The 22,401-nt window shown below is 39.3% G+C and overlaps 1 protein-coding gene, 1 non-coding gene and 1 pseudogene across 6 annotated transcripts in view; 1 reads left to right on the top strand and 2 right to left on the bottom strand.

The window, feature by feature from the left end:
* The window catches only part of TMEM135 (transmembrane protein 135), a 369,409-nt gene that overhangs the window by 338,920 nt on the left and 8,088 nt on the right, over window positions 1-22,401 (bottom strand). The gene's annotated exons all lie outside the window — the stretch shown is intronic.
* On the top strand, window positions 2,385-2,491 carry LOC120360992 (U6 spliceosomal RNA). The gene has a single exon (XR_005577356.1). It is a non-coding gene; the product is annotated as a U6 spliceosomal RNA (small nuclear RNA).
* Window positions 10,549-22,366, bottom strand: LOC141584795 (phosphoglycerate kinase 1 pseudogene; annotated as a pseudogene).

The following is a 22,401-nucleotide window of genomic DNA, read 5'->3' on the forward strand; positions in this document are numbered from 1 at the left end:
GGGACAATTTGTGATTCGGTGCTCCTCATGAGATCAGGCTGAAGCAAGACGTCAGTAGAAGCCAAATTCTTGCTTAACCCCTTTTTCTGTCCTGTCCTGTTTCTCTCACTCCTCTTCTTAAAAACACTCAATAAATCACTTGAGCACAAATTCCCATCTCAGGGTTGGTTTCTAAGGAACGTGACCTAAGACAAGAACTATCACATGAAAAAATGTATCTTTGCAATGATGAAAGCCATTTTCAATGATGAAAGCAGCCTATCCCTTTGGGTTTTGTGATTGTGATTTTCCCGACATGCTTGGGAGGTAAACACTAAATAAAGCAACTCTTCTCCATAGACAGCAAGGCCCAGACTGAAGGACAGTAGCAGTGATACAGCACTGTGGGGTGATGATATAAAATACATCCTTGAATGGCACTCTGCCTGAGTTTTCTGAGACATGCATGTAGTTTCAAAATAGTACATCTGTGCTGGCATTAGACCTAGTGCTCCCAGGGGCAACGAAAAATAACCCGGAATTGGAAGGACCTGAGGCTTTGCACATTTCTGCATCTGCTGGAGGAGCCAGGGCTTCTGGTCAGTGCCAGAGGAGAACCTTCGGGAAAGAGAAAAACTCTGCCAGAATACAACTTCGGAAATCTCCTAAGAATTGTGGGTTGATTTAATTGGGTTTTGGTTGTAGACATTCCAGCTGGTTCCCCACAAGCAGCAGTGCCAAGTACGAAGCGGGGAGCTTTGGGTCTAGTCAGATCTACGTTGAATCCTGCTTCTCTAACTTACTGACTCAGTTTCCCCAACTACAAAATGGGGATCATAATATTTAACTCCAAAATTTGGGGAGGAGGTTTAGAAACAATATAAATTCAGTACCTGATATCTATACAAGTTAGGTTATAAAGGGCAGCTACAGTTAGAGCTATAGCATTCACTGACCAGTCCAGCCTCTCTCACTAATAAAGGTAATATTTTGACTAATTTATTTTGAACTCGGGAATGAAAATAATGCTGTTTGTCTAGGGCTCTATTGGGTACCCCAAAGAGCTCATTTTGTTTATTTTATTAATCTTCAAATGCTCCGTCCTCAGTGAAAACCAGTAGAAGGGTTTCATAAGAACATCATGTACACTTGTACAGATTGTACAGTGCACAAGAATACCCTGATTTGGGCAAGTGGGACTAAAATCTAGCCTTACTTCCCTTTCCAAGCCGTGAACCCCACAGGATGGTATCTACCTAGAGGAAATGGCTTTACTAATTCTCACAGAAAATGGGCTAAAAGCAACCCTTTATTTAGGGTTCAGATTCCTGTTGCGAGCACAGGAGACCATGAGAAACTCCTAAAGAAAACACTTAAGCATCATGGTCTCTAGACTCAATTTCCACTTACATTCTCTACTCTCTCAGGCAGACCCTAACAAAGATATTTTAGGTCATGGTAATTAGCTGTCAGGGGCCTTCTCAAAATAAGTTGCCTACCTCAGATGTTTCCTGTATTAGTAATACCCAAAGTAAAGTCTGAAAAATTACTAACACCATCACCTGGGATACTTGAATGAAAATGCAATTTCCTGTACCGTGCACCTGACCTAGATTCTAGAACCTCTAGAGGTTAAACTAGGAAACAACTGCCTGAAATAATCATTTTTTCACAGGCTTGCTGAGCAGAAAAAAAGCTCCTTGGTTAAGGATTCCCTTCATTCACAAAGTCAACATGGGAGTCTTGGTAAAGAGTTGAAAGTTCCTTAGAAAGGCTCTTCCGGGAAGAAGCCAAAAGACACACAGCCATAGGCTTCCTTTCTCATGATAACCTCCCCCCACTCCACCATTCTCCCCCTTATATATACACAAACATGTCTCTTACAGGGATCCTTTTTTCCCTGTCTCTTTTCTATTTCTGGCCTATAGTACACAGAAGGATATACACTCCAGAAGGCAGAAGGAGCTAGGTGATGGATAACTATCCTTGAAATTCTAAATTACCTTTCAGAATCATATATAGCATTTTCTGTTGCTTTCCCAGAGCCCTGAGGTAGACCAAGCCCTTCTAAGCATCCTAAGTCTGTCCTTAGTGGCAGTCCTAACAGTCATGGAGTTTCTACATAATGGTTCAATTATAGGCCACCTGGTTTTTAAGTTAAACTGGTACCTTTAACATAGCATAGGCCTTAAATAATAGCATAATAGCAGTTAACATGTAAGCACATCCTTGTCAACATAAGGTTTGCCGATCAAAGAACCAAACTAACTGTTCTATAACAACAACTCTACTATGAGGTATACATCTACAGTTGTGTCAAGCTAACTTTACCCAGCTCCTAGGTCATTACTTCCAAGTGAGCAGCAATGTTATTGAAAATCAAATCCATTAAAAGATGTAGTCTAGTGCTTGCCTTGGCAGCACATACACTAAAATTGGAATGATACAGAGAAGATTAGCATGGCCCCTGTGCAAGGATGATACACAAATTCGTGAAGTGTTTCATATTTTTAGAAAAACAAACACTGCATGTTCTCACTCATAAGTGGGAGTTGAACAACGAGAACACATGGACACAGGGAGGGGAACATCACACACTGGGGCCTGTAAGGGGTTGGGGAACTAGGGGAAGGACAGCATTAGGACGAATACCTAATGTAGATTATGGGTTGATGGGTGCAGCAAACCACCATGGCATGTGTATACCTATGTAACAACTCTGCACGTTCTGCACATGTATCTTAGAACTTAAAGTATAATAATTATAATAAAAAGATGTAGTCTAAGAAACATTCAACACCTGTACTAGAAATAGAGACAAACTTAACATGGTTTCTACTTTTAAGCAACTCACAGTCTAGTAGAAAAATGTCTATGGAATCTCTCTGTGACAAATAGAAGATTATATCAATCAAGGGATTATTATTATAAAGAAGTATGCCTTGAGCTATCATTTAGATGCTGGGAAGAGAACTAATATTTAATATTTATTGAACACCATTAAATTTTCACAACAGTCCTTAGTTTGATTTCTAGGTCTATTGTGATGCCTTCAGATGCAAGAAATAGGAAACCAACTAAAAGTAGCTATAACAAGAAAGAAAAGTATTTCTTTTAACCATGTGTCCTGACACAGAATTTATTAGGTTGATTAATTCACTAACTCAACCACATCTGCAAGGACCATGTTCTTTCCACTTTCCTGTTCTCTCATTGTGTTTGTCAGGGTTCTCCAGAGAAAAAGAATAAATAGTGTATGTGTGTGTGTTTATTATGAAGAAATGGCTCACATGATTATGGAATCTGCTTAGTCCAAAGCTCTTCAGGGTAAGCTGGAAAGCTGAAAACCCAGGAGAGCTGATGGCATAGTTATAGTCTGAGTCTGAAGGCCTAAGAACCAGGAGAGCCAATAGTGTAGTTCTAGTCTGCAGAGCAGAAGGCATGAAACCCAAAAAGAGCTGACGTTTAAGTTCCAGTCCAAAAGTAGGAAAGAAACTGATGTCCCAGCTTGAAGGCAGTCAGGGAGGAGAAACTCTCTTTTATTCTGAGGAGGGTCAGCCACTTTGTTCTATGCATGCCTTTAAATGATTAAGTCATCAGGGAAGGCAATCTACCTTACTCAGTCTATCTCTTGATTTAAATGTTAAACTCATTCAAATACACCCTCACAGAAACGCCCAAAATAATGTTCAACCAAATATCTGGGTACTATTGGTCCCAGTCAAATTGACATAAAATTTACCATTATAGTCATCTTTATCATTTGGCCTATACCTCTTCTGGTAGCAAAAAAGCAGCAACAGTTACAGCCATCACTTCTTTACACGACATCCAAAAGCTGGAGTAAAAGGAGGAAGTTGGTCTTTTTGCCACACCCTTTCTAAAAGTTAGTGAAAATATCCCAAAAGGTGAGCCCTCTAAATTCACCACCCCCATATCTATTTCAATCTTATTGGCTAGAATTATGTCATATACCCATTCTTATACCAGTCACTCACAAATTTTTATTATCCTCTATTTTAGATATATGAACACTGAGGCTCATGAACACTGAGTTGACCCATACCACATAACTAATACAATGCTAAGTTAGAATTGCTAACATCTCTCTGGCTCTAATTTGCTAGTAGTAGCTATTGATAGATCTGATTTGGGGCCAATGCCTTGATCCCTACAAATTTTCTTTTCTGATAAATAGACACAACAATAGTTCTCATCTTTTAGAGTATCATATTAACTTAGTACATGCAAAGCAGTTGAGCTATTATTTGCTGCCCCACCATAGGATAAAGAATGACACAATGTATAATTCTAAAGAGTGCAATTCACCAAAAAGATAAAACAAATTATGTCCCTAGAGCTTTACCACAGCATCACCTTGACTAAAAGTTGTAAGATAACTTTAAAATGAGAGTGAAAAATTATTTAGCTTAAATACTTTAACACAGGCAAGTTTGAGCTCAATGCCACAAGAAACATGTGAAATAAAGCTGACAGAGGCCCACTCTAGTGCCAGGCTGGCTCCTGTAGCCCCAGGTGCAAGGCTGATAACCACAAATTCATGCTCCAAGCCATCTTCCACAGCCCAGACTCTAGCAGACTCAGGATTCAGGCCTGCTCCTGCAGACCCAGGTACCAGGTGCACCCATATAGACCTGAGCTACAGGTTTGCCCAAGCAGACCTTCAGGCCACCTTGCAGACTCAGATACCAAGCTGCCCACTGTGGACTCAGACACCAAGCCATGCATTCACAGACCCAGAAACCAGGTCAGCTACTTGAGGACTCCAACAGCAAGCTCATCCATAAATCCAAACAGTTAGTCCACCCAGTATCACTGGATCAGCTGACTAGTAAAGGTCTTTCCCTGCTGAAGCCAGTTTGCAAAGGTGGGAAAAAGTATTACTTCTTCAGATGCATAGATACCAACACAAGACCACCAGGATTACCACCAAATGAACAAAATAAAGCACAAGTAATGAACTCTAAAGAAATGGATATCTATGAATTGCCTAACAAACAATGAAAAATAATTGTGTTAAAGAAATTCATTGAGCCATAAGAGAACACAGATAAACAATTAAACAAACAAAAATCACAGAAACAATACTTGAACAAAATGAGAAGTTCAACAAATAGAAATTATTTTTTTAAATTCTGGAATTGAAGAATACAATGACTAAACTGAAAAATTCCACTGAGATCCTCAACAGCAGACTCAGTCAATCAGAAGAATCGGTGATCTCAAAGACAGGTCATTTGAAATTATACAGCAAGAAAACAACAACAACAATAAAATAACCAAAAAAAGTGAAGAACGTCTATAGGATTTATGGGACAACATCAAGTGAACCAATACTAACATTATAGGATATTCAGAATGAGGAGAGAAAGAGAAAGGGGCAAAAAGCTTATTTAAAAAAAAGAAATAACAGAAAACTCTTAAAATCTGGAGAAGGAAATGAACACTCAGATACATGAAGCTCCCCAAAAAACCCAAGTAGATCTTGACCAAGACATTATAATCAAATTCTCAAACATCGATAACAAAGAAATTTTTTCTGAGACAGCATCTCACCCAGGAACCAGGTCAGCTACTTGAGGACTATTGCCCAGGCTAGAGTGCAGTGGCGTGATCCTGGCTCACTGCAATCTCTGCCTCCTGCAATTCTTAACCCTCAGCTTCCTGAGTAGCTGGGACCACAGGTGCCCACCACCATACTTGGCTAATTTCTGTTAAGATTTTTTAAAGTAGCAGATCTATTTAATAAATGGTCCTAGGAAAACTGGATATCCACATGCAAAAAATGAAATTAGACCATATCTTAAACTACATACAAAAACGAATTCATAATGAATTACAGATTTAAATGTGGTTGGGCATGGTGGCTCATGCCTGTAATCTCAGTATGCTAGAAGGCCAGGAAGGAGGACTGTTTGAAGCCTGGAGTTCAAGACCAGCCTCGGCAGCATCATAAGACTCTCCCTTCCCACCCCATCTGTACCAAAAACACCCACAAAATAACAAAAAAAAAAAAACAAAAACAAAAAATCTTAAATGTAAGACGTGAACTACTATAATAGAAAAGATGGAGAAAATATTCTTGACATTGGTCTGGGCAATACATTTTTTTCTTTTTTTCTTGTTTTTTTTTTGTTGTTGTTGTTTTTGTTTTTTGTTTTTTGTTTTTTGTTTTTTTGAGACTGTGTCTCGCTCTGTCATCTAGGCTGTAGTGCAATGGCATGATCTAGACTCACTGCAATCTCTGCCTCCTGGGTTCAAGCAATTCTCCTGCCTCAGCCTCCTGAGTAGCTAGGATTACAGGTGCCTGCCACCATACCCAGCTAATTTTTGCATTTTTAGTAGAGATAGGGTTTTGCCACATTAGCCAGGCTGGTTTCGAACTTCTAATCTCACATTATCTACTTGCCTACTTGCTTCTCAACATGCTTGGATTACAGGTATGAGCCACTGTGCCCAGCCGAAGTTTTTTAAATGACCCTAAAAGAACAGACAACAAAGCAAAAATAAACTAATGGGATGGCATCAAACTAAAAAGTTTCTGCACAGCAAAGGAAACAATCAACAAAATGAAAAGATAACTTATATAATGGGATAAAAATATTTGTATACAATGTATCTGATAAGGGGTTAAATCAAAAATACATAAGAAACTCAATAGCAAGAAAACAACCCAATTTTTAAAATGGGCAACAGTCCTAAACGGACATTTCTCAAAAGACATACAAATGGTCAACAGGTATATGAAAAGGTGCTCAATGTTATTAATCATCAGACAAATGCAAATCAAAACCACAATGAGATATTACCTCACATCTATTAGAATCTATCATCAAGAAGACAAAATAAAACAAGTGTTGGTAAGGATGTGGAGAAAAGGGAATCCTGGTCCACTGTTGGTGGGAATGTATACTGGTAAAGCTATTACACAAAATAATAACCAAAAGAAAGGAAATCAGTATATCCTCAAAAAATTAAAAATAGAACTATAATATGCTCCAACAATCCCACATCTGGCTATATATCCAAAGGAAAAGGAATCAGTATCTCAGATATCTCTACCCCTATGTTCACTGCAGCCCTATTCACAGTAGCCAACATATAGAATCAAACTACCATCAGTGATAGGTAAAAGGATAAAGAAAATTTCACACGCACACACACACAGGAATATTATTCAGCCTTATAAAAAGGAAAATCCTTTCATTTTTAACAACATGTATTAATCTGGAGGACATTATGCTAAGTGAAATAAGCCAGACACAGATGGACATTTACTGCATAATCTCACCGTATGCATGGCAACTAAAAAACTCAAACTCATAGAAACAGAGAGTAGAGTGGTGGTTGCCAGGGACTGAGGGATTGGGGAAATGGGAGGATGTTGGGCAAAGGATACAAAGTTTCAGATATGCAGAACGAGTAAGTTTTTGAGACCTAATGTATAGCATGACAATTACAGTTTATAATAATGTACTGTACACTTGAAATTTGCTAAGAGATTTGATCTTCAGTGTTCTTAACACAGACATACACAAAAGGTACCTATGTGAGTATGATGGAAATGTAAATTAGGTTTACTGTGGTAATCATTTCATGGTATATATATGTATCAAAATATGATATGCCATAAATATATATAATTTTTATTTGTCAAAAATACCTCAATAAAGCTGGAGGGAAAAGACATCTAACAGTATTTTCCAAGCCCAGTGGTAAGGACCTTCATATATTTATCTCTTCAATTTTCATGAAATCCCTAGGATGACAAAGAAATTTTGTTTTTCCTGGAGAAGGTTACTGTGGTGGGGAATTCCTCTAAGCAAGAAGCAGAATTTCTTCATTTCCTTGCTGGAAATTATTATCAATTGGTCAACATCTTTTCCTGGGGGCTCCCTGTGTCCCTTGTGTTCTGAGTGCCAAGGCTTCAGTGAAATGTATTACTAGTAAGTACTGAACTGGGAAGTCAGAAAGCCTGGGTTCTAGTCATGCTCTGCATCTAACTAGCAATATCAGCATGGTCAGTCAATTAACATTTCCCTTTCTCTTGGTATCTACATTTATCTGCAAGATAAGGTGATGAGGTAGACCTTTTGGTCTCTAAGTTATCTTCCACTTTTGACATTCTCTGAGTCACAGAGCCTCTACCACTCTGGTCTCATGTGGATGCTATAATTCAGACCTCATTAGCTTGTCCCTCAAGGAAGGCTTAAACTGTGTCACAGGGGCAGAAATGAGAAAGTCATTCAACACAATGTCTTCCTAAACACAAATGTTTTGACAAGGAGGAAGGAGAAATGGGATGGCAGAGGTAGAGGAGTGATTGGCCACTCTGAAGGACAGGCAAGCAGGGAATGTCTATTTATTTTTAGTGAGTGAATGACAACGTGTGGCGGGAGTTTAGAGAACAGGAAAGGGCTGGTATTTACCCCATAACCCGGTTTCCACAGAAATCCTAGTTTCTGGAGAAGGTAAGTGGAGAAAAGACAGAGTGATATGGCGAGAAAGGTACTGGTAACAGGGTAAGGAACCTCTAGTTTTAACCCTATATTATATAAGTCATTTCCACTCACTAGGTCTCAACTGCTTTATCTGTTAAGTGGTGTTCAGTAGCAGATGATCTGGAAGATTCCTTCTAGGTCTCTGACAGTCTAACGGATACTATGAGCTGCTACTATTTCTTTACATTGTTATGACATTTGTTTTTCTCTTTCTTTTATCTTTCTTTCTTTCTTTCTTTCTTTTTTTTTTGTTGACAGAGTATTACTCTGTTGCCCAGGCTGGAGTGCAGTGGTGTGATTTCAGCTCACTGCAATCTCCACCTATCCTGCCTCAGCCTCGTGAGTAGCAGGGATTACAGACATGTGCCACCATGCCCAGCTAATTTTTGTATTTTAGCAGAGACAGGGTTTTACCATGTTGGCCGGGATGGTCTCAATCTCCTGACCTTGTGATCTGCCCACCTCAGCCTCCCAAAGTGCTGAGATTACAGGTGTGAGCCACTGCGCCCAGCTGTAGACCCTATCTTCATGGAGTTTATGTTCTACTTAGGAGAGAAAAAAAATTAACAAATAGATAAATACTCAAGACAGTGATATACATTATTATATACTTCAGAAAAAAATAAAACGGGGTTAAGGAGTGAGTAACTGAAGGAAAGGATGAGACACAAATGTTCTGGAAAGACCTCTCAGAGGAAATGACATCTGTCAGGAAGGAGTAGACATGGGAAGATCTACAAGAGGCATTCTAGGCAGAGGAGAGCAAAGACCCTATGACAAAAACTAGCTCGGCATGTTTTAGAAAGAGAGAAAAGTCAAGTGGCTGGAGTGTGGTGAGCAAGACAGAGACTACAACTGAAGAGGAGAGGTGGGGCCAGATCTCATAAGTCTTTGGGCTCTGACAAATTTTATTCCCTCAGCAATGGAAAACCACTGATGGGTTTTAAACAAAAAAAGAAAGATGATCTATGGTGCTGGTTTTAAAAGATCCCCTTTGCTGTGTAGAGAAGAGATTGTCAGTGAGCAATGGCAGAAGCAGGGAGACCAGTAATGACATTTATCCAAGTGATAATGAAAGAGAGCCAGACCATTTGTGGTAGTAGAAATGAAGAAAAGTAACTCAAATTTAGGATCTATTCTGGAGGACATGTGGATTAAGTAAAATAATCTATGTAAAACTTAGCAGGGGGTACTTAGCAGTTGGGTACTTAGTGCAGTACCTGACAGAGGGGCTCAATAAATGACTATTATGATCTGATATAGCAGGCTAGTCACAATTCCATAGGTCAGAGAAATCTGGCAAATACTTACGTCACAGACCTAATGTGTAGGTTAGCAAACTCGTTCAAACATTCCTTTATGTGCCACTTGTGTAAATCACATTTGGGACCTCAGTTTCCCTATCCATTAAATGAGGAGTAAACAAGATGTACTCTAAAGTAGCTGCCACTGCTAGCTTTTTATGAATCATTTTTATGGTATATATTTATTAGGGTCCCACCAGAAAAGCAGTCATGGCTGGGCATGGTGGCTCATGTCTGTAATCCCAACATTTTGGGAGGTTGGGGGAGGTGGATCACCTGAGGTCAGAAGTTCGAGACCAGCGTGGCCAACACGATGAAACCTCATCTCTACTAAAATACACAAATGAGTTGGGCGTGGTGGTGTGTGCCTATAATCCCTGCTACTTGGGAGGCTGAGACAGGAGAATCGCTTGAACCTGGGAGGCAGAGGCTGCAGTCAGCTGAGATGGTGCCCTTGCACTCCAGCCTGGGCAACAAGAGCAAAACTTTGCATCAAAAAACAAAAATAGATAGAGAGAGAGAGATAGATCTCAAATAAAAAGTTGTACATATTTTTGGCATACAAGTGATACATATATACAATGTATAATGTTCAAATTAAGATAATTGGGATATCCATCACCTCAAATATTTGTCACTTCTGTGTGTTGAAAACATTATAATCTTTCCCTTCTAGTATTTTCAAATATACAATAAACAATTATTAACTATAATTTTCCTCCTGTACTATCAAATACTAGAACTTATTCCTATTTTGTTTTTCATGGTTTCAATGGACACTTTTATTGTTTATTTAATGGATCATCAATTTCATCTCCCTACCTACAAATGGAATTTCATCTTGTTTCCACACTGAGTAGTGAAACAGTGGCAAAGCTAATTAGAATAAAGCTACATAAAAAGAGAACTAAGCTAACACAGCTCACTAACAGGCAAAATATAAATATATACACTCTAGAAAGCACAATGGTTTAGTCACTAAGAAATTCAAATGGGATCTTGAACAATATAGGCATATCCACGGTGCAGTAAAGATGAGCCGAGATGCTGTGCAACTGTTTAAGGGTTCCTGGCTCTGTATCTCTTGGCCACTAGCTGAATCTTGACATGGAAGGTTTTGGCTAATGCCACATGGAGGTGAAAAAAAAAAGCTAAATTGACTTGGGGGCTGTGCACAGGAACTAAAAGGCAGGAAAGTACTAAATATTGCTGAAAGCATCCACCCCAAGAAGGACTTTACCTTCCAGGAACTCTAAACTGGCACCACCCCCAGGTGCTCACATGGCTGACTTTATCCTCTGTGTTCCATTTGGCACAGCAAGTAGCAGTGTCTCCACCACCTATGATGGTGATGCAGCCCCTAGAAGTGACTTCTACCACCTCGGCCATGAGGGCTTTGGTTCCCCAGGCAAAAGCTTCCCATTCAAATACCCCATAGGACCATTCCACACAATCTGCTTAGCCCAAGTGACAGCTTCAGCACATTCTTGCTGCTTTCAGGACCACAGTCCAAGCACATCCAGCCAGCAGATACGCCAGAAGCCACAGTGGCTTGGCCAGTCTTGGCATTCTCATCAAACTTGTCAGCAGTGACAAAGTCAACAGACGAGGTAATCTTCACACCATTCTTCTCAGCTTTGGACATTAGGTCTTTGACAATCTTGGCTCCCTCTTCAGCAAACACAGAAGTGCCAATCTCCATGTTGCTGAGCACCTTAAGGAAGGTAAAAGCCACTCCACTACCAATAATCATCTCATTGACTGTCGAGCATATTACTGATCAGCTGGATCTTGTCTGCAACTTCAGCTCCGCCCAGGATGGCCATGTAGGGCCTCTCTGGGCTCTCCAAGGCCTTTGCAAAGAAGTTCAGCTCCTTCATCAAAAACCACCAGCCTTCTGTGGCAGATTGACTCCTACCATGGAGCTGTGGGCTCTGTGAGCAGTACCAAAAGCATCATTAACATAGACATCCCCCACCTTGGAAAGTGAAGCTTAGAAAGCTTCTATTTTGATTGGCTCAGCTTTAACCTTGTTCCCAGAAATATCTTTTCCCTTCCCTTCTTCCTCCACATGAAAGCGGACGTTCTCCAGCAGGATGACAGAACCGGCAGCTGGGTTGGTACAGGCTTTCTCCACTTCTGGACCTACACAGTCCTTCAAGAACAGAACATCCTCGCCCAGCAGAGATTTGAGTTCTACAGCAACTGGCTCTAAGGAGTACTTGTCAGGCATAGGGACACCATCAGATAAGCCTAGGTGGCTCCTAAGGACTACTGACTTGGCTCCATTGTCCAAGCAGAATTTGATGTTTGGGACAGCAGCCTTAATCCTCTGGTTGGTTGTTATCTGGTTGTTCTTCATAGGAACATTGAAGTCGACTCTCACAATGACCGGCTTCCCTTTCACGTCTAGCTTGTCCAGTGTCACCTTGTTAGAAAGAGACATTTTGGAAATACAGCGTGGAGAGAGGCTGGTGATTCAGACTGTGAGGGAGCCGGCTGCAGTTTGTGCTCGGGGGCCTTGCAGAATCACAACTGACTCCTTCTAACTCTATTTTTATATCCATTAATCAGTTTATCTTCATCACCCTCTCCCTCTTTCCTTCCCAGCCCCTGGTAACCACTTCTATCCACTACCTCTATGAGATACTTTTTTTTTTTTTCAAGATGCAGTCTGCTCTGTCACCCAGGCTGGAGGGCAGTGGTGCAATCTTGGCTCATGGCAACCTCCGCCTCCCAGGTTCAGGTGATTCTCCTGCCTCAGCCTCCTGAGTAGCTGGGATTACAGGCACACGCCCAGCTAATTTTTGTATTTTTAGTAGAGATGGGGTTTCACCATGTTGGCCAGGCTGATCTTGAACTCCTGACCTCGTGATCTGCCTGCCTTGCCCTGCCAAAGTGCTGGGATTACAGATGTGAGTCATAGCCTGGCCAGAAATCCAATTTTTTAAGCTCCCACATATGAGTAAGGACATGTAATGTTTGTCTTTCTGTGCCTGGCTTATTTCAGTTAACCTAATAACCTATAGTTCCATCCATGTTGCTGCAAATGACAGGATTTTTATGTCTGAATAATATCCCATTGTGTGGATATACCACATTTTCTTTTGCCATTAATGTATGAATGTACACTTAGATTGATTCCATATCCTGGCTACTGAAAATAGTGCTGCAATAAACATGTGAAGACAGATATCTTTGATACACTGATTTCCTTTCTTTTGGTTATACACCCAGCAGTGAAACTGGTGGACCATATAGTAGTTCTACTTTTAATTGTTTGAGGACCGTCTATACTGTTTTCTATAATGTCTATACTACTTTACATTCCCAGAAACAGTGAACAAACATTCCCCTTTCTCCACATCCTCGCCAGCATTTTTTGTCTTTTTAATAATAGACATTCTAATTGGGTTGCAGTTTTAATTTGCATTTCCCTAACGTTGAGCTTTTTTTTTTTTTTTTTTTTCTCTGCAGAAGCTTTTTAGCTTTTGCTGCCTATGTTTTTCAGGTCTTACTTCAAAATTATATGCCCAGACCGATATCCTGTAGTGTTTCCCCAATGTTTCCTTCTTGTAGTTTCATAATTTCAGGTGTTACATTTAATTCTGCAATTCATTTTGATTTTTATATATGGTGACAGATGGAGGTCTAGTTTGATTCTTTTACATGTGGATATCTAGCTCTCACAGCACCATTTATTGAAGACACCATCCTTTCCCCAATGTATGCTTTCTTGGTGCTTTTGTTGAAATGAGATGCGTATAAGGCATGGATTTATTTCTGTGTTCTCTATTCTTTTCCACTAGTTTATATGTCTATTTGTATGCCAATACCATACTGTTTTGTTTACTATAACTTTGTAAATCAGGTAGTATGATTTTGAAATCAGGTCTGTGATCCCTCCAGCTTTGTTCTTTTTGCTCAGGATGCTTTAGCTATTTTAGATATTTTTTGCTTCCACATAAATTTTAGAAATGTTTTTCTATTTCTGTGAAAAATGTCATAGGGATTTTGATTGGTATTTTACATTAAATCTATAGATCACTGTGGGTAGTATACACATTTAAAAAATATTAATTCTTCCAATCTATGAGCATGAGATATACTTTCATTTTTTGTGTGTGTCCTCTTCAGTTTGTTTCATCAGTGTTTCCTAGTTTTTCTTGTAGAGATCTTTTGCTTTATTGGTTAAATTTATTCCTTGGTATTTTCTGGTAGCTATTGTAAATGGGATTGTTTTCTTGATTACTTTTTCAGACTGATCATTGTTAGGATAAGGAAACACTACTTATTTGATGTGTTTATTCTATATCCTGCAAATTTACTGAATTTGTTTACAAATTCTTAGAATCTTTTTTTTGGTGGAGTAGTCACATTTTTCTAAACATAACATCATGCCATCTCCAAACAAGGATAGTTTGACTTCTTCCTTTCCAGTCTGCATGCCCTTTATTTCTTTCTCTTGCCTAATTGTGCTGTTGGACTTCCAGTAATATGTTGAACAGAAGCAGTAAAAGTGGGCATTCCTGTGTGGATTCAGATGTTAGTGGAAGGTCTTCTACTTTTTCCCATTTAGCGTGACATTAGCTGTAGGCTTGCCATGTATGGCCTTTATTGTGTTGGGTATGTGCCTTTTGTACCCAATTTGTTGAGGCTTTTAATCATAAAAGACTGCTAAATTTTATCTCATGTTTTTTCAGCATCTACTGAAAAGATGATCTGGTTTTTGTCCTTGATTCTGCTGATGTAATTTATCACGATTACGGATTTGCTTTTTTTTAATTTAAAAAAGTTTTTCATGAACCATATATGAGACTTAACGATTTGCTCATTTTACTGAACCATCCTTCCATCCCTGAGATGAATCTCATTTGATACTAGTGAATTATCTTTTTAATGTGTTGAATTTGATTTGCTAATATTGTGTTGAGAATTCTTGCATCTATGTTCATCAGAGATATTGGCCTGTAGTTTTTTGTTGTTTATTCAAAGACACAACAAGAAAACTGAAGAGTAGGACAGGAATACTTTTAATCTATTTTTTGAAATAGTTTTAGTAAAACTGGTATTAGTTCTTCTTTAAATATCTGGCAGAATTCAACAGTAAAGCATCAGGTCCTGAGCTTTTTTTTGATGAAAGTCTTTTTAGCACTGCTTTAATCTTGTTACTCATTAATATTAGTCTTTACAGGTTTTCTGTTTCTTCATGGTTAAACCTTGGTAGGTTTTATGTGTCCAGGAATTTATTCACTTCTTCTAGGTTATCTAATTTATTGGCATATAATTATTCATAATGGTCTCTAATAATCCTTTGTATTTCTATGGTGTCAGCTGTAATGTTACTTTTTCAATTCTGAATGTATTTATTTGAATCTTCTCTTATTCAAATGAGACCTAATGCAAGGTCTTCTATTTTTTCAAAAAAGCAACTTTTAATTTTCTTGATCTTTTGTACTGTATCTTTTTTTAGTCTCAACTTCATTTATGTCTGCTCTGATCTTTAGTGTCATTTTTTGCTTTCTACTAATTTTGGGTTTAGTTTCTTCTTGCTTTTGTAGTTCCTTGAGGTGAAGTTAGGTTGTTTATTTGGAGTCTTTCTGTCTTTTTGATGTAGGTGTTTATTGCTATAAACTTTCCTCTCTCTACTGCTTTTGTTGTATTTCATAGGTTTTGGTATGTAGTGTTTCCATTTTTATTTGTTTCAATAGATTTTTAAATTTCCTTAATTTCTTCATTGACCCATTGGTGTTTAAGAGCATGTTGTTTATTTTCCACGTATTTGTACAGTTTCCCGAGTTCCTCTAGTTACTGGTTTCTAGTTTTATTCCATTGTGGTCAGAAAATATACTTCATATGATATCAACTTCTAAAAATGTGTTAAGACTTGTTTTCTGGCCGAAAAATGATCTATTTCAAGTGCTGATGAAAAGAATGCATATTCTGCAGCAGTTGGAGGAAATGTCTGTTAGATGCAATTGATCTAGAGTATAGCTTCACTTTTTTTTTTTTGTTTTTTGTTTCTTTTTTGGTTCTTTTGCCCCTTCCCTGTATGTAGAATATAGCTTCACTTTGAAATTCATTTATTTGTTTTCTGCCTGGATAATCTATCCATTGCTAAAAGTGAGATGTTGAAGTCCCCTACTATTCATATATTGCAGTCTCTCTCTCTCTTTAGGTCTACCAATATTTGCCATATATATTTGAGTGCTCCAGTGCTGGGTGTATGCATATTTGCTATTGTTATATCCTTTTGTTGGACTGGTCCCTTTACCATCAATTAATGACCTCTTCATCTCTTTTTCCAGTTTGGACAAACTTTATTTTATCTGATATAAGCACAGATAGTCCCGCTCTTTTTTGGTTTTCATTTGCATGAAAATCTTTTTCTATCCCTCCACTTTCAATTTGTGTGCATTTTGATAGGTCAGCTCTCCTTCTTAATTGCAGGACTGACTGAACTACAGTGATTTCAGGCCTAACCCAGACACAGAGCAACACTTTGCAGAGAGTACTTCACTGGCTTCCACAGTGTGTAAGATCTAACACAAATAACAAATTATTTATTTTACCATACCAATAGTGAGTCTGCTTCTCTGATCAGACGCTGACTGACAGATCCCATAAAAAGGTTCATTTAAACAGGAGGCATAAGTTCTGGTGTTCTATTACACAACATACTATAACTATAGTTAAAAATATTGTATTGTATGTTTCAAAATCACTAAAAGGGAGGATTTTAAATGTTCTTATCACAGATAAATGATTAAGATTTAAGGTAATTTACATGCTAATTCATTTGATTTGATCATTCCGTAAGTATGCATGTATCAAAACATAACCTCATATACATATAAGGTACCTCATAAATATATACAATTATTATTTATCAATTAAAAATAAAATAAAACCTTTGAAAAGGTATTTTTTTAAAAAAAAGGAAAGCTGGTATGAATTTTGGGAAATCAGGGGCAAAGTGGAAGCCATAGGAACAAACTAGATCCCATGTCTGTCTTTAATCACCTCTAATCTTGATGATGCAGGTGACCTGAAGAAGCTGGGGCCCTTAGCAACAGAACTACTCAAGCACCTGGCCCAGGACTCAGAGAAAATAAAGATTATTAGGAGTTGGAGGAGCTGCAGGGCGAGGTGCTACCCCATGCTAACAGGTGAGCCAGCAGAGCCATAACAGTGTGCATGAGCCACCATGATGCCTGATACCCAGCACTGACTTTCAGAACATAAAAATGCTGCTTCACATCTACTTCCCAATTTTGTGTTAATTTTTCTTTTAGCTTATCCTAATCTGGAACCATGTAGGAAGGAGATTCTCAGAAAGGTCATTCCAGTTTAGCTAAATTAACATGGTATGAAACTACCTGAGTCTACTCCTTGTCAGCCTGGGATGCATACACACTTCTTTTAACCATACTTAACTTACAAATAAAGACAAGAGCAAAATAATGCTTTCCCTTCACAATATGCAATTGTCCCTCATGCAACTGAAAACATGAGGAACATGTCTCTCCCCAAGAGAGACTAAGAAGTCCCTTTATTCATCTTTGGGTGACAATCATTCTTTTCTTAGCTGAGTCACACTCTCCTTTGATATCTTGTTATTTAATCCTGTCCTGGTTATTTGTTGCTAAACAACAAACCAACCTAAACCTATAGGAATAAAACAATGACCATCACAAATTTTATGTGTTAGGAATTCGGAAGAAGCACAGCAAGGATGTTGGGATGATTCCAACAGTAGAGGTTAGGAATGGCAGGGGTCAGATAATCCACTTTCAAGATGGCTTCTTTCCTCACAATTTGGGCACCTGGCTTGGGGAGGCTGAAGGACAGTCTCACCTGGGACTCATGGAGAACCTGCATGTACCCTCTCCTGCATGGCAGTCTTAGAGTAGCTGAACTACTTAAAAGGCTGCTCAGAGTTCAAAAGTAAGTTTTCCAGAAAATGAAGTAGAAATTGCATGATCTTTCATGATGTAGCTTTGGAAGTCACAGAGCAACACTTACAGCATACTCTGTGGGATGAAGAAGGCACAACCTCTCCCTGATTCAAGGGGAGAGAACATAAATTCTGTCCTTCAACAGAAGTGTCAAAGAATCTGAGGCCATGTTTTGAAGCCACCATCTGGGACTTTATCTCGTCTAGTTCATGCTTATACACAATATGTCATAGCCAGTTCACCCTTTGGTCATTATTTAGCATTGTTTTCATTCATATTTATTTCTCATCTCCATTAATTAATAAGAGTGCTGTCTATGAGAATATGATTAAAATTGCCTTCCTTGGATGGAATCCAGGATGGCCAAATAGAAACAGCTCTGGATTGCAGTTCCCAGCAAAAACGTCAAGGGTGAGTGATCACCGCATTTCCAAATGAATTTTTACTGCCCACAGACCAGGAGATTCCTGGGCAGAAAAGCACCACGAGCCCCCAGCATGGCCACTTGAGCCGGCGCAGCAGGTCTCCGCACAAAAACTCACAGAAATCTGGGTGCCTTTTCAACTGGTGACTGGAACACCTGGGAGACAGAGTCACCCGTGCAACTGAAAAAAAGGGGACTGAAACAGGGAGCCAGGCCAGGAGATTCGTGGTGCAAAAAAGCACCACGAGCCCCCGGCACGGCAGTTTCAGCTGGCTCAGTGGGTCTCCGCACAAAAACTCACAAAAATCCAGGGGCCTTTTCAACTTGCGACTGAAACACCTGGGAGACAGAGTCGCCCATGCAACTGAAAAAAAAAAAAGGGACTGAAACAGGGAGCCAGGTGATCTGGCTCGGCAGATTCCACCCTGACAAAGACCAGCAATCTAAAACGCTCTGAGAGTTTCACAGCAAGCACAGCTGGACCCCAGACGGTCCACCTCTGTAGGGGAAGGGCGTCCGCCATTACCAAGGCGGTCCACTACTACCCAGGCAGTCTGCCATTACTGAGGCAGTCCACAATTACGAGGCAGCCACCCATTACCAAGGCAGTCCGCCATTACCGAGGCAGACTGCCATTACCAAGGCAGTTCTAACTATACCCCTATAAACAAAACTGCAAGGAGGTTCACACAGCAGCTGGGCAGAGCCCACAGCAGTTCAGCAACACCTCTGCTGGCTGACTGTGACTAGGCTACTTCCTCACTGGGCACGGCATCTCTGAAAAAAGGCAGCAGCATGACAAAAACTTAGAAATAAAGCCCCACCTTCCCAGGACAGGGCACCTGGGGAAAAGAGGTGGTTATGAGTTCCGCTGCAGCAGACTTAAAGGTACCTGCCCAGCAGCTCTGAACGGAAGAACAGAGCTCACAGCTCAGCACCTGAGCTCCTATAAAGCACAGACTGTCTCCTCAAGCAGCTCACCGACCCCCATACATCCAAAGAGTCACCTCATAAAGGAGAGCTCAGGCTGACATCTGGCAGGTATCCTTCTGGGACAAAGATAGTAGAAGAAGAAATGGTCAGCAACCCTTACAGTTCTGCAGCCACTATAGAACTGTAAGTGAGCTACGGGTAAGCAGAGTCTGGAGTGGACCTCCAGCAGTCCTGTAGCAGAAGACTGACTGTTAGAAGGAAAACTAAGAAATAGAAAGAAATAACTTCATCATCAACAAACAGGATGTCCACTCAGAGACTCCATCTGAAAGTCACCAACTACAAAGACCACAGGTAGATAAATCCACAAAGATGGGAAGAAACCAGCATAAAAACAATGAAAACACCGAAAACCAGAATGCCTCTTCTCCTCCAAGGTATCACAACTCCTCACCAGCAAGGGAACAAGACTGGATGGAGAAATGAGTCTGATGAATTGACAGAAACAGGGTTCAAAAGGTGGGTAATAAGAAACTTCTCTGAGCTAAAAGAACATGTTCTAATCAAATGCAAAGAAACTAAGAACCTTGAAAAAAGGTTTGACAAAATGCTAATGAGAATATACAGCTTAGAGAGGGGTATAAATGAATTGATGGAGCTGAAAAACACAACATGAGAACTTCGTGAAGCATACACAAGTTTCAATAGCTGAATTGACCAAGCAGAATAAAGGACATCAGAGACTGAAGATCAACTCCATGAAATAAAATGAGAAGGCAAGATTAGAAAAAAAAGAATAAAAAGAAAATGAACAATGCCTCCAAGAAATATGGGAGTATATGAAAATATCTAATCTACATTTGATAGGTATACCTGAATGTGACAGAGAATGAATCCAAGCTGGAAAATACTCTTCAGGATATTATCCAGGAGAACTTCCCCAACCTAGCAAGGCAGGCCAATATTCAATTCCAGGAAATACAGAGAACACCACAAAGATATTCCTCAAGAAGAGCAACCCCAAGGCACATAATCGTCAGATTCAACAGGGCTGAAATGAAGAAAAAATGCTAAGGGCAGCCAGAGAGAAAGGTTGGGTTACCTACAAAGGGAAGCCCATCAGACTCACAGTGGATCTCTCAGCAGAAACCCTACAAGCCAGAAAAGAGTGGGAACCAATATTCAACATCCTTAAAGAAAAGAACTTTCAACCTAGAATTTCATATCCAGCCAAACTAAGTTTCATAAGCAAAGAAGAAATAAAATTCTTTACAAACAAGCAATTGCTGAGAGATTTCATCACCACCAGGCCTGCTTTACAAGAGCTCCTGAAAGAAGCACTAAACAAAGAAAGGAACAACCAGTACCAGCCACTCCAAAAACATACCAAATGGTAAAGAGCATCAACACAATGAAGAAACTGCATCGACTAACAGGCAAAACAACCAGCTAGGATCAAAATGGCAGGATCAAATTCACACATAATAATATTAACTTTAAATGTAAATGGACTAAATGCACCAATCAAAAGACACAGACTGGCAAATAGGTTAAAAAGTCAAAACCCATCAGTATGCGTATCCACATCAACTAAAGGGTAAACAAACAGCTAGCTTCAAAATGGCAGGATCAAATTCACATATAACAATATTAACCTTAAATGTAAATGGGCCAAATGCCCCAATAAAAAGACATAGACTGGCAAATTGGATAAAAATCAAGATCCATCAGTGTGCTATATTCAGGAAACCCATCTCATGTGCAAGGACAAACATGGGCTCAAAATAAAGGGATGGAGGAAGATTTACCAAGAAAATGGAGAGCAAAAAAAAGCAGGAGTTGCAATCCTAGTCTCTGATAAAATAGACTTTAAACCAACAAAGATCAAAAGAGACAAAGAAGGATATTACATAATGGTAAAAGGATCAATGCAACAAGAAGAGCTAATGATCCTAAATATATATGCACCCAGTACAGGAGCACCCAGATACATAAAGCAAGTCCTTAATGACTTACAAAGAGATTTAGACTCCAACACAATAATAATGGGAGACTTTAACACTCCACTGTCAATATTAGACAGATCAACAAGACGGAAAAACAACAAGGATATCCAGGACTTAAACTCAGACCTGGACCAAGCAAACCTAATAGACGTTTACAGAACTCTCCACCCCAAATCCACAGAATATACATTCTTCTCAGCACCACACCATACCTACTCTAAAATTGACCACATAATTGGAAATAAACCACTCCTCAGCAAATGCAAAGTATGGAAATCATAACAAACAGTCTCTCAGACCACAGTGCAATCAAGTTAGAACTCAGAATTCAGAAACTAACTCAAAACTGCACAATTTCATTGAAACTGAACAACTGGCTCTTGAATGTTGACTAGATAAACAATGAAATGAAGGCAGAAATAAAGATGTTCTTCAAAATCAACAAGAACGAAAACACAACATACCAGAATCCCTGGGTCACATTTAAAGCTGTGTCTAAAGGAAAGTATATAGCAATAAATGCCCACATGAGAAGGAAGGAAAGATCTAAAATTGACACCCTGTCATCAAAATTGAAAGAGCTAGAGGAGCAAGATCAAAAAACCTCAAAAGCTAACAGAAGACAAGAAATAACTAAGATCAGAGCAGAACTGAAGGAGATAGAGACACAAAAAACCCCTCAAAAAAAAAAAATCCAGGAGCTGGTTTTTTGAAAAGATCAACAAAATAGACCACTAGCCATATTAATAAAAAAGAAAAGACAGAATAATCAAATAGATGCAATAAAAAACGATAAAGGGAATATCACCACAGATTCCACAGAAATACAGACCACCATCAGAGATTACTAAAAACAACTCTATGCACATAAACCAGTAAACCTGGAAGAAATGGATAAATTCCTGGACACTTGCATCCTCCCAAGCCTAAAACAGGAAGAAGTCAAACCCTGAATAGAAAAATAAAAAGGGCTGAAGTGGAGACAGCAATTAATAGCCTATCAATGAAAAAAAGCCCAGGTCCAGATGGCTTCATAGCCGAATTCTGTCAGACATACAAAGAGAAACTAACACCACTACTTCTGAAACTATTTCAAACAATCCAAAAACAGGGAATCCTCTCCAAATTATTTTATTAGACCAACATCATCCTGATACCAAAACCTGGCAGAGACTCAACAAGAAAAGAAAACTTCAGGCCAATATCCATGATGAACATAGATACAAAAATCTTCAATAAAATACTGGCAAACTGGCCGGGCGCGGTGGCTCAAGC

This window comes from Saimiri boliviensis, chromosome 6 (genome assembly GCF_048565385.1).
Source record: "Saimiri boliviensis isolate mSaiBol1 chromosome 6, mSaiBol1.pri, whole genome shotgun sequence".
Taxonomy (NCBI): domain Eukaryota; kingdom Metazoa; phylum Chordata; class Mammalia; order Primates; family Cebidae; genus Saimiri; species Saimiri boliviensis.